This window comes from Triturus cristatus, chromosome 10 (assembly GCF_964204655.1).
Source record: "Triturus cristatus chromosome 10, aTriCri1.1, whole genome shotgun sequence".
NCBI classification, from domain to species: domain Eukaryota; kingdom Metazoa; phylum Chordata; class Amphibia; order Caudata; family Salamandridae; genus Triturus; species Triturus cristatus.
The window spans coordinates 959959276-959981594 of NC_140593.1; positions in this window are offsets into that span (position 1 = coordinate 959959276).

The window sequence follows — 22319 nt, forward strand, 5'->3', positions numbered from 1 at the left end:
AAAGGCAAGCCCGTCTACGCCCGTCCGCGCCTGGACCGCGCCCAGTGCCAGACGTTTTCCTTTCCTCCTATTTAGATGACGTAGCTCCCGAGTATGCTAATACCATACCACACACACCGCATGACGATGGTGTTCAACGTCAAGACCATCCGTCTGTATCCCCGCAACAACAAACTCCTACGCCCATCCCCACAGGTCCATCCATTTCTACTGTTTTTCCCGCATCTACAATTTCTATCTTACGTCCAACGAATCCTTTCTTGCCCAGCACCTCAGATGGTGCTACAGGAGGTACGACAGACATGTTTGCCACACCGCCGCGAAATAAACAGACCCTTAGAGATTTAGCACTCCAACGTACACCCCAACTAGCGACATCCGACATGTTTAAAGAACATCTTGTGGATTGTAGATACGATCCAGTGCCAGGTAAACAGGACAGATTGCTAATATCATCACTACGTATACGACGAGCTACATTATATTTAATGACGATACCAGGAATGGTTGAACACCTAGACAATATATATCACTTTGTCCAAACAGGGCGAGGTCCAGAAAGTATTAACGAAGCTATGGAATACCAGAAAGTGGATGTACAAAGACAACTACTACGTTTTTTCATAAATTGCATGATTAGGAACCAAAACAGGCCTGGGGCAGATCATGATACCATGCAAAAACTTGCCAAATGGGGTCAGAACATATCAGACGAGAAACATGATAAACAGGCGTGTATAATCGCCATGTATCGAAAGATCCGCAAGGAAGTAGAACGAATACATAAAGACAGACGAGAAGCAGACAGAATTGAATCAGAGGACGAGGAGGAGCAAGAATCAGAACAATTAGAAACGATAGCTTACGTAGGTAGAGGAAGACCCCATAATAATACTAGAGGCTTTAATGATCCAATACGTCCGATGCGTCCAGAATGTAATAGACATTTTCAAACCCCTATGTTAAATGCAAGGTCCCCTGAACACCTATTCCAAGCCGTTGATAAATTACTCCGAGATCGAAGGGGATACCAGATGCTCGATTCCATGGACGAACAAGAATTAGCCAGGTCAGCAGTACAATGGGCTGACAGTCCCAGCGAATACAATGATGATGCACTAGCACACACGTTTCTGAATCTTGCCCCATACGAACAGTGTTTAGCTAGTATATACATGATTCAACACCTCCTTATATTATATAAAAGCCAACACTCCGATCCAGGACCCTTACCTGACATATTGACCGAATTACTCACGAATAAATGGAGAGGGTCAGGTACTGATTTGATTAAAGAAATTCTAGAATTTCGAAACCAGTATATAACTTTCGTGTGCCCAGAACACGTTCCGGTTCCCATTATGGGAAGAAAAATGTATCACATAGATAGACTGAATCCGTTACGCGAAGTACACCCAATCAGAGGTGAAGGTAATAACTTTACACGCGTGTTTGTGTACACGCCTATAACTAAAATTGAATTATTAGAAATGAAGAAAGTAGTACCCAGCCATGACAAGGATCCAGCAGGTTTCCACCGTGAGATAAAAGACATGTTACTCATGGGAGAGTATACCTACCCCGACATTATGAAAATATTAAAAGTATTAATGCCTGCCGGTATTTACGAGAAACTCAAAGAAAAGGAATGGGAGGTGGGAGACCAAAAGATAGATTGGACAGCATTAGAAAACGAAGAAAAGGCCCGAGCTGCAGGATCAGGGCTTGGGGAAAAGACTACAGCACTACCAGGATTACTAGTGCAGGTACTGCCACGTTTATTAACTACGAAAAAGGAGGACTGGGGTGCAATCTCAGCCTGTAAACAAAAGCAAGATGAAGACACTAGTGATTTTTATTCCCGATTTGAAAAATGTTTTGGTATTAATAGTGGCATAAAAGCAAGTAGCGAGTCATATCCACATCTGTTTGTGACAAAATTAGTTGAAAATTCCCTGCCACAAGTTAAGAATAGAGTATTGAAATTCGAGAGTACCTGGCAAGGAAACACCCCGTCACAGATGCTACAGATGTTACAATATCACCACAATAGAATTAGAGAAGAACAAGAACATGAACAAAGACGTATGAAAGATACAAAAATGAAAATGCTTGTTGCTCAGTCAGTTCCAGCTGATGGTCATCAAAAGGGTGATTCCGCAGGTCCAACGAAAGGGACATGCAACTATTGTAAACAACAAGGTCATTATATACACGATTGTCCAGTCCTGAAACATAATATTGCCACAGGAAGAACCCAGGAAAGACCACGTCCACCTAGACAGGATCAGAATCAACAACAAATCCCTCAGCATGCACAACCTAGGTCAGCTCCGCAACAACTAGCTCCGCAACAGGCAGCTCCACAACAGACCGTAGCACCACCTCAAGCGCAGCCTATTGCTGCCACACAAGCAACAACGCAACAGATGTATCAGTATGCACAAGCAGATTATCCCGATTATCAGCGATACACATGAAATAGCCTGGAGAGGGAAGTTGGCTTACCCCTTATTGAGGTTCCTGTAGATCAAGAGGGACCTTATGTACATAGTGAACTATTAGGGGAAGACAGAAAGTTTTTACTTGATACAGGGGCAAGCAGAACAACTATACGACGCAGTGAAGTTCCAGGGGCACCCCTCTCAGGCTCGCAAAATATTTCCCTTGGATTCTCAGGAAAACCTATAATTAATGACGTAACACAACCTCTTCCACTCACGGTTGGTCCATTGACACGAACTACAGATTTATTGCTTACTAAATCATGTCCAGAAAACTTGTTAGGTATAAAAACATTGAAAGCTCTAGGAGCTATAATATGTTGTTCTCCGGAAGGAGTACGACTATTTTTACGTGACTTTAAAGGTCACTACGTGTCCAGAGACATGGATCACCGGCTGCAGAGTTTACCTACACATTTATGGGCACAAGGCCCCACTGATGTTGGTTGCATGAACATTACACCATATCGAGTCACACTAAAAACAGGAGTAGTACTACCACGAATGCGACAATACAAGTTACCACCAGATGCTGTTGTGGCTTTGCTGCAAATCATTGACGAGCTCATTGCACAAGGAGTGGTTGTCGAAACCGACTCCAATGTATGTAATTCCCCGATAATTCCGATTCTAAAAAGAACGGATCCAAAAGCACCACCAGTATATCGATTAGTTATTGATCTGCGCGAATTAAATAAATGTATTGTACCACAATACCCTGTGGTCCCAGATATCTCTTCATTACTAACAGCTATTGACTCAGAAGCAACGTTCTTCACTGTAATTGATCTCAAGAATGCTTTCTTTAGCGTCCCAATAGATCCGGAAAGTCAATATCTGTTCGGATTCAGTTTAAATGGACGAAGTTTTAAATTCACACGCGCACCTCAAGGATTTACAGAAAGCCCCAGCATCTATAGCCAAGCACTGAAACGAGAACTTGACAGTATCCACATGCCAGTTAACACTGCCTTGCTTCAATATGTCGATGATCTGCTGATCACCGCCCGAAGCGAACCTGAATGTGAAAAAGCGTCATTGACGGTTTTAAAATTTCTGGCCGACAAGGGGCACAAGGTGTCCCCTTCTAAGCTGCAATTCTGTGTCCAGCGAGTTGTTTACCTTGGGCACTCGCTGTCCAAGGAGGGAAGACAGCTTACACCTGATCGCATCCAGTTAATCGCTAACATGCCACCACCCAAGACACAAAAGGAGGTGCGGGCTTTTATAGGTCTCACTTCATACTGTAGGCAGTGGATCCCTCAATATGCATTTCTAGCAAAACCACTCATCCAGTTGACAACACAGGAGGCAGCCACATCGACTGTCCTCCCTTGGACTCAAGAACATACACATGCCTTTGAAAGCTTAAAGAAAGCTTTGTGCCAAGCACCTGTTTTAGCAACACCATGTTACAGTAAACAGTTTACACTCTTTGTTACAGAACGCGAAGGTACTGCCTTGTCAGTACTCACTCAGGAACAAGCAGGATCACACAAACCATGTGCTTATTTCTCTAGTACATTAGATCCAGTAGCTCAGGCTCTTCCTGCGTGCCTGAAATCAGTGGCAGCAACAGCTTTAGCAATTAGACAAAGCGATGCCATAGTGTTAGGACATCAATTGACAGTACAAGTACCACACGCAGTAGAGGTTCTCTTGAACCGCACACAAACACAACACTTGACTATAGCGAGACTCACCGGTTACGAATTAACATTGTTTCAGCCACACATAGAAATCAGACGTTGTAATACGTTAAATCCTGCCACACTTTTGCCAGTAAATGGAACAGATCCATTAGCACATGATTGTATTGAAGTCATTACTATCACGACGAAACCCAGACAAGACTTGACAGACATCCCTTTATCAGATCCAGACCTGACATTGTATGTAGATGGTTCATGTATGAGAACAAGTACAGGAGAGTTAGTGGCCGCTTACGCAGTCACAACAGACACTGAAGTCATTGAAACAAATTGTATTAACACTTTGTCAGCTCAAGCAGCAGAGCTCATTGCTCTGACACAAGCCTGTATTCAAGCCAAAGATAAGAAAGTCAACATATACACAGATTCACGTTATGCATTCGGAGTCGTCCATGACTTCGGCGTACTGTGGCGAGAGAGAGGTTATTTAACTTCTCACGGTGCCCACATCCAACACGGACCCCTCATTCAAGCCCTATTAGACGCGATTCATCTACCTACTGCAATATCGATTATGAAATGCAAAGCTCATACAAAAGTTACCGATATCATTTCTCAGGGTAATGACCTAGCTGACAGAACAGCTAAACAGACTGCTCAGAACCAGACTCATACAACTGACGCGACAAAAACAATAGTTCCGACACCAACACATTGCATGACAGTTAAGGATCCCGCCCTTGATATAATTGACATACAGACACATGCTACACCAGAAGAAATAAAGAAATGGACTGAATTAGGAGGGATCCAAACGGATCAAGGATGGATGACGAAGGAAAAATCTATATGGTTTCTTCCCGACTCCATGGTTCAAGTCATCATTAACACAATACATAGTCCAGCGCACCTAGGAGAAAAAGCTATGCTAGACAGCATTCAACACATTTGGTTCAACAAACACTTGCGAGCAGCAGCCAAACAGAAAGTACGTACCTGTATGATATGTTGTCAGTTTAATCCAGGTAAAAGCATCCCCGTAGAGCAGGGTGGATTTCAACCTCCCGATCATGCTTTTGAAGTCCTCCAGATGGATTATATCCAGATGGAACGATGTCGAGGATTCAAATATGTTCTCGTAGTTGTCTGTGCTCTTTCCCGTTGGACAGAAGCCTACCCGGTTTCAGATTACACTGCCCCCACTACTGCCAAACAGCTAGTTTGAGAATTCTTCCCACGATATGGTTTACCACGTGTTGTCTACTCAGATAACGGCCAGCCATTCTCATCCGAACTAATGAAACACGTTTCACTTTTGTTAGGTTACCACTGGAAATTCCACTGTGTCCGACATCCCGAGGCAGCAGGTCTCGTGGAACGTCATAATCAAACCCTGAAAATTAGATTGTCCAAAATATGCAGAGAAAAAGGTGTCGATTGGATAGTAGCCTTACCAGTTGCGCTCTTTTACATGAGAATGGTAGCACATTCTCGAACAGGGCTATCCCCGTACGAGGTGATCTTCGGTAGACCACCAAATATGTGGGGGACGCCTATACCTCGCAAAATCACTGATGTTGACTGTAATATGCTGACAGATTACCTGGCTTCCTTGATGTCTGCACTACAATCTTGTCGTTCACAGGTAGCTGCAGCTTTTCCCGATAACACTGAGGTGAAGCCCCATGACGTGGTTCCAGGTGATCTGGTTCTGGTACGGAATTTCGACCGGAAGACCCAACTGGAGCCTAGGTGGAAATCGCCTAAACTCGTTCTACTAACAACAAGGACAGCCGTGAAGATCGAGGGACGTAAAGGGTGGTTGCACTCGAGTCATATCAAGAAATTTTATGGACTACCGTCCAGTGTGAACACTCAGCCCTGCATTCCCTCACAGACAGACTCAAAGCTCCCCTTGGTTGACCAGACAAAAACGGAACTTTATAAACTGAAATTAAGGTCTAGCAAGTCAGACAATTTGATTGTTTAAGTCCTCTCCAAGGTGAATCGGTTGAATTTGTCTCTGACATGTATCCTCTAGACCGGAGTAGAGAAAGAAATCGACAGATGCAACTTAAAAAGCATGCATATTGTAAATCACTTCGTAGTCACTGCACAGTAACATTATTAATTTTGTTTTTTCTAAGTCTTCTGATCATCATTTCTAGTATACTACTGCATATGTATTACCCTATTTCTAAGCGTGCCTACAATGTTACTGCTGAACATTCTTTTAGTGAATTACCTCCGCATGAGTTGTCTTATAGATTTGCGCTGCGCAACAACACTTTTATTAGTATGTTACATCATTCCCATCAGACCAGCAATGCTACCAATTGTTGGATATGTGGCCGACTCCCTCCCTATCAGAACTATAAGGGAGTTTTGCCCCTCTTTCCATATCCATTCACACACAATGGCTCCTGTGGAGCATGGTTTAGTTTGATTAATTCCTTAGATTCAAATTCAGTAGTTTATCAAGACAACTGGGTATGGGGAAACCTGAACCTAGTTTTGCTTAAAGTCTGCTACCCTAACAAGGAGGGACTTCCCAAAAGAACAGGAACTGATCTAGAAAATGAAGTATATGGATTAGGTAATTTTACACTTAACCTCATGATCCTGAACGTTGAATCTGAAGCTACACCAATCTTGCCCGCCATGTCAGTATTCCCAGTTAAAGGGGAATTATGTGTAAGAAAGAATGGTTCCATACACATGGGCCATAGTAAATGCGCCACTGTAATAAAATTCAGTGATCAAGGCAAGTCTACATTTAGAGCTTCCCGTCATTCTTACTTCATATGTGGCCAGACCGCATATATACGTCTACCTCTAGATTGGGATGGTACCTGTTACATAGCATTCCTTCTGCCACCTGTTTTCCTAGCTCCTCCTGATTATCATAGAAATACCCATTTAGTACACAATAGACAGCAGAGAGATCTCCCGATTGTCGATTACACTGAAACGGCATGGGAGCAATACACAGATTTCAATAAAGGTTTCTTTCCCTATATAGGTACAGTCACTAATAGTAAACTGATACGTAGATTAACTAGAACCCTTGAAGCAGTAGTGAACGAGACTACTTCCGCCTTGGGCAATTTAACAGAAGAGCAGTCTGCTATGCGGATTGTTGTGCTTCAAAATCGTCTTGTCCTTGACGTCATCCTGGCCGATAGGGGCGGAGCTTGTAGGGTCATCGGATCAAGTTGCTGCATTTTCATACCAGAAAATTCGCCGTCAGTATATAAAGCCATAACCCGCCTTCATAAGATTATAAGCCAGATACACCAGAGTCCAGGCACCTGGACTTGGTCCGGTTGGTTCTGGAGCGTGTTGTCAGCCTGGGGATGGAGGATCCTATCCTTCCTAGGTATTGGCTTTCTCATACTATTCAGTTGCTGCTTATGTCTACAATGTGGGCCAGCGATTTGTGGTCTGTGTGCCACATCGTGTATCCCGCATCCAAATTTTCGTTCAAAATCCCGGAAGAAGAAAGAAGAACAAATGATGCTATATGAACAGATCGATGGATTGATGAAGATCGATATCTCCTGAGGGTCCGTAGGGGACAAGGAGGGAATGAGGAAATATGAATTTTGTGATCAGCTATGTCCCCTATCGTAGACCCCAACGGCTCCATGTGCATGCTATAAGTACATGTATGTTCCCTCCAGTTCCAGTTATGAAGACGCAAATACATGTGCGTCCACCGTCAACATGTCCTCTTTCAGATCTGCCATGAATGGGTCAGATATTCCATTCCTAAGTATGAAAGGCCACCGACTTTATGTGGTTCACTTTCCACATTTTACAGATTCAGGCGAGTAGGCCCTGAATTCTGCCATCAAGCCTTTTCCTGCTCTCTGCCTCTGAAAGCTCCAGTCCGAGCCTGCATCTGTACCCATGAACTTTGTCCTACTCCCTGCGCGGCTAACGGTGCATGATCCAGCCTGTTGCCTGCCAAAAACTGTATTTCACCTTCAAGATTATCTGCTCCGCTCCTCATCCGATGCATTCCTGTCTAGTAGTTTAGGTAAACATTCTTCCAGCTACCGTGCAAAGGGCCAGGCCTCGCTGTCCTCATGCAAGTAATTCATAGCCCCTGTTACCATGGAAGATTCCTGCCCCCTCGCATCTCACGTAGACACTTAGACGCTTGTACACGCACTAACAGTCAGTATAGAATAGATTCCGTCCGAGAGACCTTTCCTTTTGGATAATACAGTTCTTTAAACATAAGATATTAGATATGATTTTGGATTAGGTTGACATGACCCCCCAGACTTCTGTCTCCACATGTAGAGCTAAATGTCAAGTCCCCTTCACCCTCTAGTTGCACGTCAATCACACGTCATGCGGCTGCGCGCGCACCTCTGTCAAATATTTCTGCTGACATTGCAGGATTCTCTTATGGATCCACCCACTTGTGACATCATGTATAATGACGTTTTCTGAGTTACGCCTATATGTCCGCCTTTTTTTAGTTACGTATGCATATTTTATCTATCTTATCAACTGTTACGCCTCCTGCATCTGTTCCACTGTAATGCATTTCTTATAAAACTGATTATCTGTCAATAATGTATTGCCTTCCTTCCTGAACTCTCGTGGTGATGGAATTTGAAGCCTGCAGTTCGAATTGTATTTCCTTTGTAGAGGAATAAAGCCTTTTAGAACCTCTAATACCACGGATTCCGCCTCTTATATTTACTGAGTTATTCTTACTAGACTTTACCGCATAAAAAATAGTACCGGTAATGAAATATTTACCACAACTCTCTGTCCACTCTTGTAATCATACTGACAGAACCATGTCCTTATCTGATCTCTGTGCTGAAACACAAGCACTTATAAACTCACCCTGCTGTCAACTAGTAGCACACTACCTACCCAGTCACTGTCTATGCTCATGTACAATGACTCAGGCATTAACACACGCAGTGCTACAGTCAAATCTTCACAATCTATCCAGTCCCCTAACCCCATGCAGAGTACTGATTCACTTCTGCAATTACCCAAGTAGGAGCCATGTACAATGTTATATACAACGTGTTTCTTTAGTAAAACAATAGTATATTTTATACATTTATTTGAATAATGTCATATATAAAAAACTTTTTTACAGCTATCGTTCATCATCATTAAAACAAACTTACCATGACTAGAATAACACAAAAGATAAAACAACAAAAAAGGAGTATTATTTGAAGAAAACAGAACAGCAAAAATTAGATGAACTACAACATGTGGTAAAAAAGAAAAAGTCTTCTGGTAAGAGAACAAAAGAATTTGTTAAAAAAACTCTCAATGGATAAAAACAGTGTGCACAACATGGAACGTATAAAGAATGCCCCAACAACAAAGAAGAATAGAAAGAAAAAAGGAGAAGTTAATGGAAAAATGCATTCTGAAGAATCAATGTATGGTAAAAGGAGAAAGAATCAGTTTGAAGAAATTAGAACGAGAATGTTTTACAATAGAGTTGTTTTTAATTTGTTGAAAGATGTGAAGAAATAAAAAGAAGATCAGCATTTTATAAAAAGAAGAAACAGATTGAAACTTTTGTTGAGAAGTCTTTTGAATTAAAAAGGAAATTATTCATATTAGTTTTAAAGAGAATTCAATCACTTGATAAGCCAATAAATTTTATGAAGGCCAAAAGTAAGAAGAAGAGAGTAATTAACAGAAGTAACTATTGTGATTTTTTTTGGGTGAATGGAAACACAGTTCAAGTTCAGAGCCTTTTTTTTAATGAAGAGAGATATTTTCAAACCAATACATTATTGCTAGCAGTTGATACCAGTGGTCGAGCTTATCAACTTAAAAATAGTTGTCAAATTGAGAAAGAGAAGATGGTTCCCAGAAATGTAGAAGTGATAGCTGATGAAGTTTTAGGGAGACGTCCTAAAGCTCCAGTGTATACTTGGGATTGTAGTAGTATTTGTAGTATACGACAGGAATCTATTGAAATTTTACGCAATTTCTCACGAGTCTATAGTAAAAAAAGTGTTAAACAAAAGATTAAGATGTTGCAAGGACTAGATCTTTGCAGAGTAAGAAAAAATACTGGTTTGCAAGGTCATTCTCTGGCTTGTCTTTCAAGAAAAGAATGTCAAAGTGTTTTTCATAATTTTAGAATGTTAGCAGTACATCATTCTCAAATGTGGAAATTTGTGAGAAGATTGTATTACGCTAAAAGTCCAGCAATAATTTTAAATTACCTAAACAGTGCTCTTTTGCATGGAACACTGTCAGATGTTACAAAAGTTTGTGATGAAATAGAGTTTCGTTACTTTGGTCCTGAAGAAGAGAGTGGACAAAGTGAGACATTGATAGAAGTAGATGTTGAAGAAAATGTGGAAAATAGTAGTACAGAGAAGTTTGAAGAACAAATTACAAAGTTTAAGGTAATTTCATGTGAAAGGCCAAATTACACTTGTATTTGTTGCCGACAAACTCACTATAGCAATCAGACTAGGACTGTTGATCTATATTTAAAAAGTGAAAGAGAAAATAATGATAAATGGAAGGAATTTGTAACTTATTTGTTGGTAGAGGATTGCTTTGATTTGGGTACTGATCAGAGTATTTGTAAATATTGTTATAACAAATTAGACGATAATAAAATGCCTGCTAGAGCTGTCCATAATAATCTAGAGTTAGTAACTATTTCTCCAGAACTGATAGATTTAAACACGTATGAGTCTATTCTGATTCAATGTGTGCACCCATTTCAGGCTATTGTTCACATGGAGCCTAAAATAGGTAAAGTGCCTCCTACAGATTTACAGCCAGGATTCAAAGGAAGAGTTGTATATTTACCTCTCGATTTAAAGAAAAATATTGAGACTATTGGTGTAGAAAATGTAGAAAGTGAACCACTAGTTATTCTAGTTAATGGTGTTCCTACAAAGAGTAAGAAAATCTGGCAGGAAATAGTTGATGTTAGGAAAGTGCAAAAGGCAACATTATATCTTATAAAAAACAATGATTACTACAAAAATGTGTATGTAGAGAAAGAAGAAATAGTTTTAGGAGATGACAGTGAAACGTCAAGTGGTCAAATTGAAAGAGTTGACATGTTCAAAAGTGAAGAAATTTATGAACATTATAGTGTACATCCACTTCATTCAAAAGAAGTGATGGGGAATACTATTGAATTATTCCAAATGAAGAAAGCGAAGGGGACTCCCATGAGTGTATGGGAAAAAAGTTTGGAAGCTCATTGTTTACCGCAGCTGTTCCCAACTGGAAAAGGTGGTCAATATGACGAACGATCAGTGCAGATTCCTGCATCAGAATATCAGACAACAAGATTGTATGCAGAAGATCCAAGATTTCGACAATGTATCCCATATATATTTCATCTTTTGTTTGAGAGTGACTTGTCTGGACTTTCACATGCAGTCAACCACATATTAAAAACAGGACCACATCTTCAAAATGTTTCTGCAAAGGAATTTATGGATCAAGTACATCAGAGAGATGATCATTTAGAATCGCAACTGATTAATTTGATGGCATGTCAGCGCGGTACTAATGAGTATTGGTATCGTCGTCATGGAGAACTGAAATGTATGCTAAGGAACTTAGGAACTCCTACGTGGTTTGTTACCCTAAGCTGTGCTGAATACGCCTGGGATGATTTACTTGAATTTCTTTGAGAAGCAAATTCAAATATTAAAAGTATTGAATGCAAGACACCTGAAGAATTGTGCTCTTTGGATCCTGTTAATGTATGCAGATATTTCAACCATAGGTTTGAAGTTATGATGTCTTTTATCTGCAATAAAAAGAATCCTCCTCTTGGAGAAGTTATTGATTTATTTTGGAGAAAGGAGTATCAAGTTAGAGGTGTTCCTCATATACATATGTTGTTATGGATCAAGGATGCACCCAAATTTGGAACTAATTCAGATGACACTGTTTTATCTTTTATTAAAGATTATGTCAGATGTGCTATACCAAAAAGAACAGAAGAAAACACCTTAAGGCTACAAGTGTTATGATTTCAAAGTCATCGATGTGGCAAATACTGTCAACAGAAATACAAATCGAAGGAAAAGTTTTATACCAAATGTCGTTTTGGATTTCCACGTCCAGTAATATCCAAAGGAAGAGTAAACAGTTTCATGTCCGCAGTGAGACATACCAACACTAGAAAATCTCCCAAAAATACGTACAATTTGAGAAGAAGTGAAGAATCAAAGTATATCAATGATTATAATCCAGTTATTCCCTCAATGTGTAATGCTAATATGGATATCCAGTATGTTGCGGACAATTCCATTGCTGTTGCTCGGTATGTAACATCATACATAACAAAATTAGAAAAGACGGAGTTGAAAGAAATGTGGGAAGAAATTTCCCACAAGAAGAGTCTTAGTAAGAAATTGTACAGTTTTAGTTTGAAGATGTTATCCCATCGAGAGATTGGAGAGTACGAATGTTTGGATCGGTTGTCGTCTGCAAGGTTATATTCAAAGTCAAGAGGGATCATTTGGGTGAGTCTAGGTCTTGCTGCAGCACAAAATCGAGTACTTAAACTTATACAAGAAATTGAATATTTAGCAGTAAAGGAACCAGGAAGTACAGATATTGTCAAAACAAACATGTTGGATACATACTATCCAAATAGAAGTCGTCATCTTGAGAACATATGTCTCTATGAAGTGCTGCAATTTTACAGTTTTAAGAAAAATACTACAGAAAACATAAATGAAGGAAAATATGCAGTGATTGGTTCAGAAGAATGTTTGGTGAAACATAGTAAAGGAAATCTGATTAATCACAGGAAACTGAGTTGTGAGACTGCTGATAGAAGAGAAGTTTACTATTTAGCACTTTTGTAACTGTTCAAGCCTTGGTGTACAGAATTGGAATTACTTGCAGATTTTCAGTGGTATGAAGACTCTTTCAATGCATGTAAAGATAGCATTGAATGCCCAGTTTTTGCACATTATCTCAAAATGTTGAATGAAGAAATTGATCAAGAAGCTACTATTGCAGCTGAGATTGCTGGAGACAGTTCTCAAGACAGTCAAAGTTCTGGTACCCTAAGTCAAGATCCACTAGAACAACCAATTCTAGAAAATTAAGCAGCAATCACCATGAATGAAGTGGAAACAGCAATGCATCAAGCTCAAGAAGATATTATGGACTTAGGAAACTTGGAAGAGCAGCTAAATATTGAACAGAACGAAATATATCAGCAAGTTAGACAACAGATTGACCATGGTTTTCTTCATGAAAAGAAAGAATGCACATGCACATCACTTCAACCTATCCAAATGTATATCAGTGGTCAAGCTGGTACAGGAAAAAGTTTCTTGATTAAAGTTTTGACCACTTATCTGCGGAAAACAACTGACTCACATTTGTCTTGTGTTGTAACTGCTCCAACTAGATTGGCAGCACACAACATTAAAGGAATTACATTACATCATTTACTAATGCCACCTGTAGAACATGAAAATAAATTGTAATAACACAAGCTATCTGGAGAAGCTTGTTATGAAGTTTCAAGAGTGCTAAAAAAAATGAAACTTCTGATTATTGATGAGGTGAGCATGTTCTCAAACTTAATGCTTGCCTTTGTGCATTTAAGAATGCAGCAAATTTTAAAAACAGAATACGATGTCTTATTTGGAGGAAAACATGTGATAGTTTTTGGTGATCTACTGCAACTTACTCCTGTAAAAGGGCAACCAGTATTTAAAACGCTTGTGCATGAAGACACCAGAAAGTCTTTGGGAACTGTTGGAAATGTTAACATTTGGTCATACTTTGAGTACAAAGAACTCATTAAAAAATGCGACAAGCAAATGATGAAGATTATGAAACCATTCTTCAAGATATAAGAATTGGAGTATTGACAGAACATGGCAAACAAGCTTTGCAATGTCGGTTACTTACCAGCTTGTTTCCAAATGAAAATTTAGTTCCTGCAAAAAATATACAAAAAAATTGCAGAAAATAAATCTATAATCTGCCTCATGCCAACACTGCGAGAGTGTTGTACAATTAATGAAGAACTTTTAAAGCTGGAAAATAAACAAATAATAAAAATGGAAGCCATTGATAAAATAGAGCATGAAGGAATTACTATTATTTTGTCAGAAAAACTGAAAACAAAATTGGATTCTTTAGAAAAATCTATATCTTAAACTGCTGGTTTAGAAAAGAATTTATATGTATTTGTAAACTGTCGGGTTATTTTACGGCATAATTTGGATGTGGAAAAGGTTTAGTAAATGGAGCAATGGGAAAAGTTATTGATTTTGTTAATTATCAAAAAAAAGATGGTATTGAATATTTGAAAATCAAATTTGATCATATTGAAGAAGTAAAACAAATTGCTCGTTGTTCTGCTCGTTTTTTGCTTGTTAAAGATTTGTATATTTGTAGAAAACAGTTTCCTCTTTTTTGGCATATGCGGTGACTATTCATAAATCTCAAGGTTTAAATGTAGACAGTGCTTTGGTAAATATTGGAAGTACCGTATTTAAAGAGGGTATGGCATATGTTGCTTTGTCCCGAGTCAGAACTTTATCTGGATTGCATTTGATTGATTTTGATGAGAGAAAGATTAGTGCAGATGTAAATTGTGTAAGAGAGTATAATCGGTTGAGGAGACTGTATGCTCCCAATTTAGGTGAATATCCTGTATATGAAAAGCGTGTAGTAGGTCGAAAAAGAAGGTATGAGAATATCTGTAGTGAAGTTACAGAGTAGAAAAAAAATCAGGATAATGTTGAAATTCCAAGCAAAAAGAAAAAGGACACTATTGGAGATTGTTGGATGTCAGTTCGAAAATAGTTCAGGTATCAACTGCTATGCTAATGTAGTGGTAAATGTTGTATTTTTTCTAGAATATCTGCAACAGCAAGTTATGGAGAATCATGAAAAACGGTTTTGTTCCTTGTTGCGTTCTATTTTTGAAAAATTGAGAACTGAAAAAACTAAAATACAAAGTGTTTCTGATATTCGTAATCTTTTGGATATATGTTCTGGTTCAACGCAATTTACACAGAATGTGCAACAAGATGCTCTGGAATTTCTAATGTATATGCTTGCAGTATTAGAAGAGGAAGGAAAACAAATTGAAAATCTATTTGGACTTCGTTATAAATGGGAACATGAATGTGAAAATTGTGGGTTTACTTCTACCACTAACATAGACACTGGACGATTTATATATTTAACAATACCAGACTGTAAAACTGTGTCTTTCAACAAATTAGTTAAAGCAGCAAATCAAAACATGGAGTGTAGCCAATGCAAATCAGAAATGTTAGCCACACTATTTATAGAAACATTTGGACAATATATAATTTTAATGATACAACGTTGTACAGTTGATGGAAGAAAATTGGAAACTTTAATTCAAATTTTTGTAGCAACTCAACTATCAATATCAGGAAGAACTTTTGTAGCAGTAGCAATTATTTTCCACAATGGACCTTCTACAACATCTGGACATTACACTGTCTATTTAAAATGCAATAAAGGATGGACATATTGTAATGATGCTCATTTAGTTTTTAGATAACGTTTGCCCAATGAATTACCAAATTCATACCTAATATTCTTAAAGCCAAAGTTCTAAGAACATAATTCGGCCTATTGATAATATGTTAAACTGTATCAATACGATTACTTTGGACAATTTCAGTATAAAGAATTTCAGGAATATCATTTGGCCTAGAGGAAAGATGTTAATGTGAATTAAGCACTTTTTCTGGGATATTCTGACAGCATATATTTTAAAGAACATCATTTAGAGTATATGGAAATTATGAAGAATTATTGATTGAATTATTGTTTTGCTTCTTTTATCTTGTAGTAACAAAATTCTCTTACAAAGAAGCATTTTATATATGTGTGATCTGTATTATATGCTATGTTATTTTTATACAAAGTGCAGAGATAGTTTAGTATGTTGAAAATATTTTTGACACAGGTTTTTTTTTTTAACAATCTTCTTGATTGTTTTTTTTTGCCCGCTGTTATGTGATGAGTAACATTGAAATCACCATTTATAGAGAAATTCTATATAGTCTGAGAACAGCAAAAAAGGCAAACAAAATAAATAATATTATGCTTAAATTATGTTGTATTTATAAAATGACAATATTATATATTATAACTGTATTTTGGCTTCTCTTTTACAGATCCTAATTCTAAAGTTAAAAAGTTTTTAAACTTTGAAATATAACAAACAACTGCAAAAAAAAATTAGAATATTTTGATGTCTACTACAGTTAAGGTTAGGTTAAGTAATCCAAACACTATCCATCCACTACTACATTCATCCAGGCACTATTCATACACACCATTAAAAAACTATTCAGTGCTTATTAATGTCTAAAATACCTCAGGTACTAACCATACAATCCACCAATCACTATGCTAGTGGTCATGCAGTTTTTAAGTCATTTACTACTAGCATGTACAACTTCAATACCTCTCTCAGTACCCAAGCAGTTATGCATTTTCTCAGATGATCTCCTTGCAATACTCTAATCATTCAGTAGAACTATGTCCTTATCTAATCACTGTACAAAAACACCAGCACTTATGAACTCACCCTGCTGTCAACTACCAGCACTCTAACTATGCAGTCTAGCTATCCTCCTGTCTATGCCATACACTTCTCCAATCACTTATCCACCACCATCTACTTATCCTATTACTCTGCCAATACCAGCACTATCTTCTTATCCTATCACTCCGCCAATACCTCAGCAGTCATAAATTGACCATGAATTCTATTTGCAGCACTGTAATCATTCCAATTACTAGTAATGTACTTATAGGGTGGCCTATCCACTAACACAAGTACAACTCCAATATTCTGTATAGTATGCATGCAGACTTCCAACCAGGTATATACTATTTATACATTCATGCAAATTCGCACTTACTACCCATGTACCCTAGGAATCATCCTGTTACTCCCATGCACTTCCTCAATCACCCATCCAGCACTATCTTCTTATCCTATCAATCCGCCAACAGCTAAGCACTTATAAATTGACCAGGCACTCTCTTTGCAGCACTGTAATCATTCCAATTACTAGTGATGTACTTAGGGAATGCCCTAGCCACTCACACTAGTACACCTACAATATTCTCTGCACTGTGCATGCAGAAGTCTTTCCACATACAGACTATTATAACACTCTTGTAAATACTAAGGTACTACCTATGCAACCTAGGAATCCTCCTGTCAGTCCCATGGACTTCCTCAATCCCCCATTCAGCAGTATCTTCTTATCCTATCACTTTGCAAATACCTAAGCACTTATAAATTCACCAGGCACTCTCTTTGCAGCACTGTAATCATTCCAATTACTAGTCATGTACTTATGGAGTGGCCTAGTCAGTAACACAAGCACACCTACAATATTCTCTGCACAATGCATGCAGACCTTCAACCAGCTACATAGTATTGGTATACTTCTCTAAATATCTAGTTAGTACTTATGCAGTGTAGGAATCCTCCTATCAGTCCCATGCACTTTGCAATCACCCATCCAGCACTATCTACTTATCCCATCACTTGACGAATACCTAAGCACTTATAAATTCATCATGCAATCTGTTTGCACGACTGTAATCATTCCAGTTACTAGTCATGTACTTATGAGATGGCCTAGTCACTAATGCAAGTACATGTATAATAATCTGTACAAAATACTTAAAGAGCTGTAACCATATACATACTATTGATACACTCTTGCAAACACCCAGTTAGTACCCATGCAGGCTAAGAATCCTCCTGTCAGTCCCATGCACTTCTCCAATCACCCATCCAGCACTATCTACTTATCCTATCACTCCGCCAGTTCATAAGCACTTATAAATTCTCCATGTACTCTCTTTGTAGCACTGTAATCATTCCAGTTACTAATCATGTACTTATGGAATGGCCTAGCTACTAACACAAGTACAGGTACAATATTCTGTGCACAATCCCAACAAACATCTAAGCCTATACATATACTATTGGTACACTCCACTAAATACTGAAGTAGTACCTATATAGTCTAGGATTCCTCCTGTCAGTCTCATGCACTTCCTCAATCACCCATCCAGCACTATGTACTTATCATAGTATTCTGTCAATACGTAAGCACTTATGGAGTAGATTTACAAGCCCTCTGCGCCACTAGTGCATCACTTTTTGTGACGTAATGGTTGAGCTGGGGTACCTCCATATTTACAAGGAGAGGAAAAGCCACCCTGCATGGCTTTTCCTCTCCTTGTAAATACGGCTCCTTCATACGCAGCACTTTGTGTTGAAGGGATGTTCTATGGGTGTTGCTGTGTATGTTCCCACACAACACCCATGGAACAAGACACATCTATAGATTTACAAGAAAACATAAATCTGGACATCTGTGTGAATGCTGCACCACCCTAGAGGTGGCGTAGCAAGGTGCAATGAGGAGAAATGTTTTCATTTCTCCTCATTTTCTCATCTTTCAATGCATGCTGCATTCTAGCACGCATTGAAGGAGGAAAATGCCTTTAGTGATTGTTTTTGTACAGGAAGGTGTTCCTTCCTGCACAAAAACAATCTGCCCCCGATGCAGGCATCCTTGCACCATGGTGCAAGGGTGCCAGTGCTAGCACATGGCTACAGTTTGTGCTCCAGTGCAGAGGGAAGCACAGAGATGCGACATATTCATGTAAATATGTTGCATCCCTGTGCTTCAGAAGTGCTGCAGCGCAGTGCAGCAAAAGGACTTGCGGTACCACACTACAGCACTTCCTCATACATCTGCCCTTATAAATTCACCATACACTACTAATGCATTCTTTTAGTCAATCATGCTCTACACATACATTCAACCAAACTTTCAGACATTACCATGCAATTATAGTTCTTTTTTTAACCGAATAAGGTAGTTCTGACAAGAAATGTTTTTTTCTTCTTTTTTCTTTTGTATTTTTTTAACAATTTTGTATTTTTTTTAATGTTTTTTCAAAAACTGAACAAAAAAAGGAACAAAGTAAACAGGTAACTTTTGGAATTATTTTCATTCCAAAAACAACAACAACAAAAAAAAAATTAACAGCGGTGGTGCACAAACTGCATCCATCGACTGCTCGCGGTAGCAGATAATCTTTGCACTTCACGCAGTGCTGTTCCAAAAACGCAAATTCTGCCCTTATGTCCATAGGAGGTGTTGGTTGTGACGCTCCTGAGGTGCTAGCGACTGCTGGTGCTGGATTTTCCACAGCTCGCCTCATTTCCTCCCGAGCAAGAGTGAATGGTGCGCAAATGCTTGTACATACTTACTGTACCACAGGAGTATTTCTTCTCACTGCCTCGCGACAGGACCCTCCCACACAGCAAGCATGTCACCTTTGTTGCATTCATCTTCTTTTGTCCGTCTGGAAAAGAGAAGAACTTCCAGACAGCAGACTCTGGTCTCTTTTTGGGTGAGTCTTCCTCCAACACTTCTTCTGAAAGTAGTTGTACCTGCTGCTCCTCTCCAGAAGCCATTTTTGTTCAGACTTGACAAAAAAACACCAAAAAAAAACCAAACCGGTTCAAGTTGGAGAAGAGATGCTTCTCTGAAGATGGTCCAAGAAGAATGATTAAAATGGGTGGGGTCCTTCAATAGTTACAGTGGGAAATGCTATGAACCAATCAAATCCTTTTTGTTAAGGTTACATGGGAGTCGCGCACCCTGCGCTCACGAAGAATGCACCCTACGCGACTCAGCGAAAATATACTTAAAAATAATATTAGTTTATTACAAGTAGAAATATATTATTTTTATGAATACCTTAGATAATTTCTTGCCCTAATATGTACATTAAAGACACTTACATATCATTTTAATAAATAAAAACTTTAGCGGGAACGGCGCACCGAGCGCGCCCCACATATGACGTCACGCAGGGCCCGCCACCGTGCAAGCGTTGCATACCATAATGCGCATGTGTCACGAATTAGTGGGAGCAGGAGTCGCGCATCGGTTGCATACCTATCGTGAACACCACGTAATATTATACGTATGTCACCTAACTGGAAGACACGCACCCGTTGCACACCATACGCGGATCCTTCTCGACTTTTCTAATATGGCGGCTTTAATACACACACCTGTCGTGTTAGGTACGCTTTGGGTGCGTGACTCCAGAATTTCTTTTTTAAAAGAAATAAAAATAATCATATAAATATATTAAAATAAAAAAATTAAACCAAATAATGACAGTATATTTCAGTTTTCATTTTTTTAAATTATTTTTATACAATTTTCAGAAAAGTATATAATATTGTTTAATAAATAATATATTTACAAATTAACAGTTTAAAAAAATCTTCAATTTCACCACAAAAAACATAGGTATAACTACTATTATACTTAAAAATTAGCATTTAAAAAACCTTTGGAATTCACTGAAAAACCATAGGTTTTAGGGACGTCATAGTTAGAAACTAGCACTTAAAAAGACATTGAAATTCACTGAAAAATCCATAGGTTTCAGGGACGTTATAGTTAGAAATTAGCATTTAAAAAACCTTTACAAATTCACTGAAAAAACCATAGGTTTCAGGGGTGTTATAGTTAGCTGGACATTTCACTCGTACAAAAACATATAAATTCCCCCGTTATAGTTAGTTCTGCTAACTATAACTCGCGCGCCCGCAATGCACTGCTTATGATATCACATATTACATTATTCATGACATGGTCAGTGACATCACTGATGACATCACTGATGACATCTCAAATGACATCACTGATGACATCACTGACAACTTCATCCATGTGAAAATCTGATCCACCTCCTCACACTCTAATATGAAACTTTGATACACCCACTGTAAAATACAGACTACCATTTTCAAAAACAACGTGGTACAAAAGGGGGTGGTGATGGACGGAGCACCAGAACCAATCAAACACTCACACCCAGTCAACAGATCTGGGTTTAATCAATCACCGTTCTTTAGCCCACTCTGCCACCCCAGTTCAGACATGGCCATATGCAAATCAGTCTGACACTGTTCCTCATGGGAACAGTCCAGCCCGAACTGCCAAGCCATGCCTTCCCTGGACAGGAAACAAGCTTCCTAGGACCGGTTTCTGGCATTTCAGCCGTCTTCAGCCAGGCTTGCTTGAATCCAGTGGCAAAGTGAGCAAGGGACTCACGTCTGAGCATACCCTGCCAACTTATGGCCAACAAAGTGGTACAAAAGGGGGTGGTGATGGACGGAGCATCAGAACCAATCAAACACTCACACCCAGTCAACAGATCTGGGTTTAATCAATCACCGTTCTTTAGCCCAATCTGCCACCCCAGTTCAGACATGGCCATATGCAAATCAGTCTGACACTGTTCCTCATGGGAACAGTCCAGCCCGAACTGCCAAGCTATTCCTTCCCTGGACAGGAAACAAGCTTCCTAGGACCGGTTTCTGGCATTTCGGCCGTCTTCAGCCAGGCTTGCTTGAATCCAGTGGCAAAGTGAGCAAGGGACTCACGTCTGAGCATACCCTGCCAACTTATGGCGAACAAAGTGGTACAAAAGGGGGTGGTGATGGACGGAGCATCAGAACCAATCAAACACTCACACCCAGTCAACAGATCTGGGTTTAATCAATCACCGTTCTTTAGCCCACTCTGCCACCCCAGTTCAGACATGGCCATATGCAAATCAGTCTGACACTGTTCCTCATGGGAACAGTCCAGCCCGAACTGCCAAGCCATGCCTTCCCTGGACAGGAAACAAGCTTCCTAGGACCGGTTTCTGGCATTTCAGCCGTCTTCAGCCAGGCTTGCTTGAATCCAGTGGCAAAGTGAGCAAGGGACTCATGTCTGAGCATACCCTGCCAACTTATGGTCGAACAAAGTGGTACAAAAGGGGGTGGTGATGGACGGAGCATCAGAACCAATCAAACACTCACACCCAGTCAACAGATCTGGGTTTAATCAATCACCGTTCTTTAGCCCACTCTGCCACCCCAGTTCAGACATGGCCATATGCAAATCAGTCTGACACTGTTCCTCATGGGAACAGTCCAGCCCGAACTGCCAAGCCATGCCTTCCCTGGACAGGAAACAAGCTTCCTAGGACCGGTTTCTGGCATTTCAGCCGTCTTCAGCCAGGCTTGCTTGCATCCAGTGGC